Source organism: Molossus molossus, unplaced genomic scaffold (assembly GCF_014108415.1).
Source record: "Molossus molossus isolate mMolMol1 unplaced genomic scaffold, mMolMol1.p scaffold_m16_p_23, whole genome shotgun sequence".
In the NCBI taxonomy this organism is placed as follows: Eukaryota; Metazoa; Chordata; class Mammalia; order Chiroptera; family Molossidae; genus Molossus; species Molossus molossus.
In genome coordinates this window covers 15,164,208-15,173,618 of record NW_023425359.1, presented here as the reverse complement: position 1 = coordinate 15,173,618, position 9,411 = coordinate 15,164,208, and the positions used below count along the sequence as shown (strand labels likewise).

The window sequence follows — 9,411 nt, the reverse complement described above, 5'->3', positions numbered from 1 at the left end:
AAGCATTTTTCTGTCTTTTCCCACAGTAAACTGGCACATAGATCAGATATAAGCTCTTCTAGACTTAAAAACAAAAGCTTGGGCCCTGGTTGGCTTTACTCAGTGGTTAGAGCATTGGCCGGCAGACCAGATTGTCCCGGGTTCGATTCCCGCTAGGGGCACGTACCTCGGTTGCAGTTTGTCCCCAGCCTCAGTTGGGGTCATGTGGTGGCAACCACTCGATGTGTCTCTCTCACATCAATGTTTCTCTCTCTCTTCCCCCCTCTCTCCCTCCCGCTCTATCTGAAGATAAATGCAAAAATGTCCTCGGGTGAGGATAAAAAATAAAATAAGATGTTAAAAAAAAATGCTTGGAAAACCCTTGAAATACAGGTTTGCTTTGCAATCAGTAAGAATATTCCAGACTACAAATTCCTTAGTCTAGTTAGGTTTTTAAGACCATCGTCCATTAGCTGGTCCATACTCCAATTTATCTCCTTCATCTCCTAATCAAGAGCAAGATCATCTCTTCTCTAGTTTGCACCTATAACATTCCCGCTCAAGTGAGTAACACTGATGTCATGAGATCCCTAGCAGATAGATTTAGCCAATTTAGATGGATTTTGCCTGTCACTGTGATGCCATACTTCCTGTATTTCCTAGGAGAACAAAGAGATCCTGTAAAGTGGAGCTGCAGTTATCTGCAAGTCACGGTGGCAAGTACTCAGAAGAAGATTGCTATCAAGGTGATCAGTTTGTACTAAACAGAGAACAGTCATTGCTGTGGAGCCATAAAGAATGTACTAATCTGTAGGATTTAGTTTGAGCATAGTTACATCCTTGCATTCATCAGAGTTCATCCAACACGATTGATACTTGGAATAACGGGGAGATGACAGATGCAAAGGCAAGGTAAGCATACTTCCAAAGCCAAGATATTTTAGAGTTTTAAATCCAAGACAACACTCTGAGCTCTTCTTTTTCATATTTTGTTGTTAATCTTCACCTGAGGATATTTTCCCATGAATTTTTAGATAAGTAGAAGGGAGGGATGGGGTCGGGGGGCGGGGGAGGGAGAGAGAGAGAGAGAGACCCAATGAAAGAGACACATGGATTGGTTGCCTTCCCCAGGACCCCAACCTGGAGGTGATGGGGTGGGGATTGGGACTGGGATGGGGTGGGGATCGAACCTGCATCCCAGGTATGTTTCCTTGACCCACAGTCAAACTCACGACCCTCAGGACCAAAGCTCTAACTGCTGAGTCAGACTGGCCAGGGCTCCTTTTTGTTTTTAATGGAGAGGATATTTCTCCAGGCAAGAAAGATAACAGATCCACTAATCAGTGAATGAGTTAGATTTTAAAAATAGCTTTTTATTGAGATATAATTCATATACCATACTTTACCCATTTAAAGTATACAATTCAAGATTTTTATCATAGCCACAGGGTTGTGCAATCATCATTACAATCTACCTTTAGAACATTTTCAAAAGAAACCTTGTACCCATTAGCTATTACTCCCTAACCCCAATCTCCCTGAGTCCTACTCAACCGCTAATCTAGTTTCTATATACATTTACCTATTCTGGATATTTCATGTAAATGGGATCAGACAATATTTGTCCTTCTGTGACTGGCTTGTTTAGCACAAATTTTCATGGTTTATGCATGTTGTGGCATGTTTCAGTGCTTCATTAATTTTTATTGCTGCACAGTGGTCCATTCTGTGGAGAGAGTTTAGATTTTGCCTAGAGTCTTCGCCTCTGCATTTTGCCCTCTGACCATCTACATGTTCCCTAAGAGTTTGCAGCTTTGATGCCAATAGAACTCATTCGGCCCCGTAGATTCCAAGGTTTTCCCCATTCAGTGGGCACTGAGGACTTTAAAAGGCCATGGGCTGATGGGGTTCTCCCACACAAAAGCCATTCATCAAAACTGGCTGTGCGTAGCCCAGCTCCAGACATCAGGGATTCTCAAAATCAGATTGCTGTGGGATTTCTGGTTCTATACTGAGTAACTGCACAGGATTGGTCTAGTTACCTCACATGGTCAAAGGCTACTGGAGTAACCAGGACCGGCTGACAGTGGTTTCCTTCTTTAACTAGGCTTTAAGGCGTCCTGTGATTTGAGGAATTATGTATGAAATGTTAATTACTTAAATTGGAAAAATGAGGAGAAATATTAATAATACCATTTACTGAATGCTTGAGGTGTTCCAGGCACTTGATATAGATTCTTTTAAAAAAAATTATTAAATTTATTGGGGTAACATTAGTTAATACAATTATATAGGTTTCAAGTGTACAATTCTATGATACATCATCTGTATAGTGCCCTGTGTGTTCACCACCCAAAGTCAAGTCCCCTCTTGTCACCATATATTAGTCACTCTGCCCCCTCCTTTACCTTCGCTCTCCCCCCAGCATCCACCATACTGTTGTCTTGTCTATGAAGTTTTGTTTGTCTTGTTTTTATTGTTTGTTGCTTTCACTTTTATATCCCACTCATGAGTGAAATCATATGGTTCTTGACTTCTTCTGTGCTGGCATGTTTATAACCCCGTAACTGACGATTGGTAAATTACTGTGCTGCTCCATAATTGATGATTGGGAAAGTCACTGTATGCCCCCTGGCTGAACCTCTTTAGTCAAAATAACCTCAGTAAATTGGAACACTCCCTGAACCAAGAAATTGTTGGAAGCCGGCTGTGTGTCTGACAGAGTCCACAGAGCCTGGAGGTCTTGAGTCAGAGACTCGACCTCCCCCACAATCTCAAGGAATTAGGCTTGTGTTGTGTTTGTGCAGCTCAGGGCTAAGTGTGACCCAATGTACCTTGAAATACCTGAAATACCTGGGTGTGCCTGTTATCCGAAAGGCAAACTAATTCTGTACAGCATTGTTGTAGCCCTGGGCATTATGTCAAGAAGATCCTCTTGCTGTGAGGTGTAAAAGGCACATAATAAAGCATATGGGCTGGTTCCGAAGACTCTGTCACGGGGTGTTCGGGATCAGACGCCGGCCGGCTAATAAAGGATCTTATTTGGACTTGAATTCTCTAGAGGTCTTTCTTTGACTCTGTCGCCCCACAACATTTGGAGGCCCCAGGGCTGGGCTCCGAGAATTGGGGATCAGTCACCGGCTGGCTTTGCTCTCTATTTGGCTCTAATTTGGCTCTGGTGGCCTCTCAGTCCTCTCCCGCCACAACACTTCCATCTGTCTTATTTCACTTAGCACGAGAGAAAAAAAAAAAAGATTTTTATCGTAAAGTAACTTCCGACAGTAGAACAAGGCATTTGAGCAAAAACTAGAGGTAAAATGTATCAGATACTCAAAGAGCAGGGAGACCATACTGTCTACTCCTGGGCAAACCTGGTGTAAATAATTTGATCACTGCTGGTTTCTGGGCTGTGAGTGTTCCCCGCACCTCCCCTGCCAGCCCTGGCTCCGTGTGTCCCCTGAGAGCCAGCGCTCCACGACATACAGCCCCTCTCTCTGACTCACGCTCCCGGCCACTGCCAGGCTCTTGTCATCTCCCCTCAAACTCCTGTCACCATCTCTCTGTCCCCCCACAGCTGCCAGAGAGGTCTTCCTACAAACCCCTGTGACCGTGTTATTCCCCAGGGGAGAGCTCCATGACTCCCTCTTGGCCACAAGATGGACCCAAAGCTCAGGCTCTTGGCACGACTGTGCCGCCCACACGCAGGAGCCTCCGAGTGCTGGAGTCATTGCAGTGCCTCAGCCTGGCCTCCAGGCCCGAGGAGCATCCTGAGGCCTCGTTGCATCCTCAGAGCTTCGGTGCCTGTGTCTTCTGGTGGCAAACCCAGAGAAGCCCAGGCCACCTCACCTGGGAAAGGGGACCTGTGGAGGTGGCGCTGTCTCCTCCTGGATGCTTTTCTGCACTTGGCCGCAGGAAGCACGGAGAAGCCAATGCAGCCACTAGCCTCCGGGCCTCAGGCCTTGCTTTTCCAAGTGCACTTCTCACGGCCCCCGCAGTTCGGAACTCTGTAGGCTTTGCTGCTTGCCCACCTTTCTCCTTCGGCCTCGTTTAAACTTGACAGCTGAACTCTGGACCCCTTCCTCGTGGCCGACTCGGATGTCTACGGATGTTCCATGAGGCATCGCCCCTCGAGGGACTAGCTTTGGAAAGGGCGAAGAGGTGAGGGAGGCTGGAGGGCTCAGTGGGAGCCGAGTGGCCACATGGGCCATGCAGAGGAGGCTTCACCCTCCGCTGGTGCGGAGGCGGGGGGTTTTCAGTGGGGGCCAGGCAGGGTCCGATCTGGTTTTAGAAGGTCACCATCAGCAGCCGGGAGCCAGAGGACAGTCAGAGGCTAGGACTCGAGGTGCGAGATGACAAGGCTTCCCTGTCCCCCAGGGCTCGTCTGCTGAGAGAAGGGGAAAGGGGAGAAGGAAAAGGAGAGCTGTTTCATCCCACCATAGGCCCAGCGCTTAAAAATGCCTGGTTGGATGTGTACAGTGAAAGCCAGAGGATGTGGTTTGGGTTGTCCCTGAAAAAGCTCGCTATTTATGTGTGGAAGGATATTTTCAGATGAGGCTTAACTTGCGGAAGGGGAGGCTGACCTCTCTGTCGGGGCTGCTCCTTAAAGGCATGGTGCATTATAATAGTTCAGGGACGGAATGGGGTGGCTGATGCTGCGGGGTTAGTCTTTATCCAGTTGTGGTTGGGCCACAGGGCTGCTTGTCAAGTCTCTAAATCCCTAGTCCCTGTTCAGTCTGTAACTCATGGTGTGATGTTAGACCAGACACTTAGTTTTCCCCAGACTCTGCTTAATCTGTAAAATACTCCTCCGTCTTTTAGAAGGTGACAGGAGGTGCAATTAATTTGTGTTGGTGAAGTGCTCAGAGGTCCCCAGACAAAAGCCGCTGGGTAAATAGCTGGATTTTCTTCATGCGGATTGAGCCTGTGGTTTTGCAGTGGCGCTCATGTGTGGTTGCTGAGAGGGTAGAGTGGTTTCATGATTTCAGATGCAGACTCTTGGAAGATTCTTATTTTCTTCCAGGTTCTTTCCTTCTTCTTTCAAAATATTCTTAGGAAAATTTTTTTAAAATTATGGAGCTGTACCGATATAAATAACCATGTACCCACCAATTGGAATAAACAAATATTGAAATTTTTTGCAATGAACAATTTTTATTAGTGTGTAAACTATTTTTATCTAACAACACACCTTGAGTTATATGTGGGTTTTAAAACTTGTTTGTTTTTAAAATAAAAAGAATAAAACATTTGTATATCCCCCACCCCATCCATTTGCATTCCTCTAGCCCCAGAGGTGACACGGTCGTGGACAAGCACCCTCCCTGTCCGTGTGTGCCCGCGTGGGTGGCGATAGTTTCTCCCCATATGTACCAGGACCAAGCCATAGGAGGATGTGAGTGCACAGAACATGGGGTTTGGAGTCCGGAGGACCTGGGTTTGAGACCCGCCTCGACCGCTTCTGGCCTGTGTCCTGGCTTCTTTGAGCCTCAGTTTCCCCACATGTAACCTGGCAACGATTTGCTTATAATGTCATTGTTCACACTGGAGACAATGACAAGGTGGCTGGCTCAATAAATGGTAACTAATATTATTTAACTGTTTGCGTTTTTAATCTCTCTTCTCTTTGCCCTTTGAGGGCAGGGGTCCTGCCCTTAGCCCGTATTAGTACCCGTTGTATGATTTGCAGTGCGTCCTCACTCAGTGTGGAAACTTATTGTTTCTTCAAGAAATGATTGTCCTGCCCTGGCCAGTTTGGCTCAGCAGTTGGAACATCGGCCTGTGGACCAGAGAGTCCCGGTTCGGTTCCCGCGAAGGGCACATACCAAAAAAAAAAAAAAAAAAGAAAGAAATGATTGTCCTGTGATGCCTGCATTCCCACCCTGCTCCCAGCCTCAGCTCAGATCCACGCAAGGGCTGGCACAGAAATAATTATGTTCCCAGTACACCAGGTAACTCTGGGGCAGGTCTAGCTGAGAACACTGCCCAGGTCCTGTGTCACCTCTGCAGGGCGCACAGTAACTCTGGGGTGGTGGGCGGGGATGCTGAGCCACCTCACTGCACTTGATTTTCTTAGCAATCATGGATTTTATGGTGTTGATATTTCAGGTGCATTTTTGAAACATTGTGTCCTCTCCACTGTTAAATGCTCATTTTTAGGGACCCTTCCTGCCCACCATAGTGGGAACATAGGAAACACAGGAGACAGGGAACACAGAACACAGGGGACACGAGATATAGGACACAGAAAACACAGGACACGGGGAACATAGGAAACACAACACAGGGAACACAGGACAGAGGACACTGGGATCACAGAACACAGACACAGGCAGGAAAGGGACAGCAGGGGGCACCAAATCCGCATAGTTCTGCCTGCAGATGGAGCCTGGGTGAGGGACAGGCCCTCAAACTCACTCTGTTATTAGTCTGTTTGCTCATCACTCTCTTTCCTGGGGTTTGCTCATTTCTTTCCATAGTAGTTAGATTCCACAGCGGCAGAGCAGAGCACTGTTCTTTGTGGAAACGACAAACGAACCGGTGCCCCCCCTGCTCCCCGCATCCTATACTCTTCTGAAAAAAGAAACAAAAAACTGCCCAGGGAGTGTAGGAATTCCCAGGAGGGGCCTGTGGGGGTCTCGGGCTCAGAGGTCAGGGGCTGGCCTCCAAGTAGCAGAAGCTGTCACCGCAGAGAGCCACCCTACCTGTCACCCTTTGATTTGCATTCTTTCGTCTTAAATCAGGAATCAGAGACCAGGTGCTATGGACTGGATGCTTGTGTCCCCCAAATGTATATGCTGAGCCATAACCCGAAATGTGATGGTATTTGGAGGTGGGGGCCTTTGGGAGGTGATTGGTTCAGGAGGGGGAGCCCTCACCAGACCCTGAGTCTGCTGGAACCTTGATCTTGGACCCTCCAGCCTCCAGACTGGGAGAGAGAAGGGTTTGTTGTTTAAGCCCGGTCTGTGGTGTTTTTGTTCAGAAGCCTGAATGGACTAAGACACGAGGCAAAACCGGAACTGAAACATACTTGTCTAAGTCCTATTTGCTGTAAGGGCTTTATGATATTTTAGTTTAGATCTGTTTGAAATAAGAGTAATCATAGTTTCAGGGCAACCCACTTAGGTCCCCTCCCCTCTACCGGGAGTCTGTCTATTTTACAAATAAATTTTGCTTTCGTTAAAAAAAAAAAAAAAGAATAATCATAGTTTCAGACCTGGGCACTACATAAAGGTCATCTAACTTACATCATTTACTTCCCACCTCTCCAATTTTGACATACGAATCTACACTCCAGCTAAATTATTTGCTTAATATTTTAACATCCACTCATATAGAACTCAAATTGATTTTAAAAGAAAACTATCATCAACAGAAAATTAGTCTTCTTCAAGTACATATTAAGATAAAGAATTGGCATTGAAATAAAAGCACTTAGCACACCTCCTTTATTTTGCGTGTGGCACTGATACGGATCGCCCTGAATCTCTGAGTCGTGGAGTTGAGTTTAGTGGGGTCTGTTTCCTCTCTGGCACGTGGCCACAGCCAGGAAGAAGCAGTCTGGTCCAACGGGTAGGTCTTACGCTTTGGGTCTTTGACAGAGTTAGAAAGATACAATGCCCAGCCTCCCTTTTTTGATTTTTTCCTCTTGTTGCTGAGCAAAGAAGTTCTTGGGAAGTGCAGGGAGTTCTCCATGGGGATCTTGGCCAGCTTTGGGTTGCATTGTTTCGGGCTGTGGCTTTCACTGTTAGCAGTGAAAAGTGTTGAGCGTGCACCCCCCACAGAAGCGCTCATTCATTTGTAATTTTACACACTCATTACAGTACCGCTATATTCTGCTTGTTATAAAGTATGCGCAACCACTCAGAAAAGACATGGTAAAGATAATGGATATACACGCTATTTTAAAATGTCTTGTTAATTGCGACAGTTGCATTACTGTTGTCAGCTAATATCTCAGGCACCATTTACGCAACCGTTAATGTAAAGCGACACTTCAAATAGTCTCCTTGGTGATTTAAAAACTTTTTGGCTGACTCGGGAGATCTGATTATACTGTCATTGTTTCCCCTTGTAATGTGGCTGACTGAGAACTTGTCGGGTCTGTCCTTCTCTTGTTGTTCACTGTCTTGCATTGTTACTTCAAGCCTTGTCTTTTTTTTTTTTTAATTTAAGCCTCTTGCTCATTTTTGGGATGGTTAGTTTAGTTAAAAACTAGATCTAACCTTGGCCAGTGTTGCTCAGTGGTTAGAGTTCCAGCCCTCTGACCAAGGGGTCATGGATTCAATTCCTGGTCAAGGGCACATACGTGGGTTGCAGGTTCAATCCCTGGCCCAGGTCAGGGTCATGTGGGAGGCAGCCAACTGATGTGTCTTTCTTACATGGATGTTTCTCTTTCTCTTCCTCCCTCCCTCCTTTCCACTCTATCTAGGAATCACTGGAGAAATGTCACTGGGTGAGGACTAACAACAACAACAAAACTAGATCCACTCTACAGTTCCACTGACAACTCGTCTACAGTGGGTGACATGGTGCTGAGAGAGAGCCCAGAAGTGAAGTTGCCACTGTCACCCAGTGTCCCCTCTTCCCCAAGGATCCCTCAAGACCCTCGATGACTTGTGAGCACTGATGAGTGGACCAAGTGAAGGTATGGAAGTCATTGCTTAGAGCAGCGGTTCTCAACCTGTGGGTCGCGATCCCTTTGGGGGTCGACTGACCCTTTTATAGGGGTCACCTAAGATCATTGGAAAACACATATTTCCGATGGTCTTAGGAACTGAGACATGGCTCCTCTATCGTCTCCAGGCGGTCCGTCCACTTGCAGACACGCCCACACACAACATGAGGAACTGTACTGAAGGGTCGCGTTAGGAAGATTGAGAACCACTGGCTTAGAGGGAATATTCCTAAAGCCTAATTATTTGGCATTTAATCATATGAAATTAATACATAGAAAATTTAATATTTCCTTCCTTCACCCTCTGGATCATCTTTTGCAACTGACAAACTCTAGGGGGTCACAAATGTAGAGACATTATCTATGTATGTTGGCTTGGCACATGAAGCCCTCCCCAGTTCAGCCTCAGTTTGCCTTTCTGACTTCATATTCAGCTAGGAAGCCTATCGCTTGGCCACATGTGAGAACTCCGAGGGCAGCCGCGACATCCTCTCCATCCTCGTATTTTCAGAGGCTCAATGCCACAGACGGCAGATTCTTAGATCTCAAAGCCAAGCTCAAAGAGTCATGGGCTTTCTGCCTTTTGCGCTGGGCCTGTGCGGACCCTCTGCACACCCCAGACAGTGGGCCTGGTCCTCCCTCTCTCTACAGGCTTCTCTAGGCCCCTGGTCCCACACGGGTCTGCGTGGCAGGAGCTGATGGGCTCTTTGGTGCCTGCCATGGACAGAACAGCGCTGAGCAGATGGGGCAGACTAGAC

General features: G+C 46.8%; 1 long non-coding RNA gene across 2 annotated transcripts in view; it reads left to right on the top strand.

The window, feature by feature from the left end:
- Nucleotides 1-647: 647 nt before the first annotated feature.
- Nucleotides 648-9,411, top strand: part of LOC118640654 — a 43,996-nt gene continuing 35,232 nt past the window's right edge. For both annotated transcript variants that reach the window (XR_004961431.1, XR_004961430.1), the window contains exons 1-2: nt 648-891; nt 8,408-8,623. This is a non-coding gene — a long non-coding RNA (uncharacterized LOC118640654). The remainder of the gene's footprint in view (nt 892-8,407; nt 8,624-9,411) is intronic.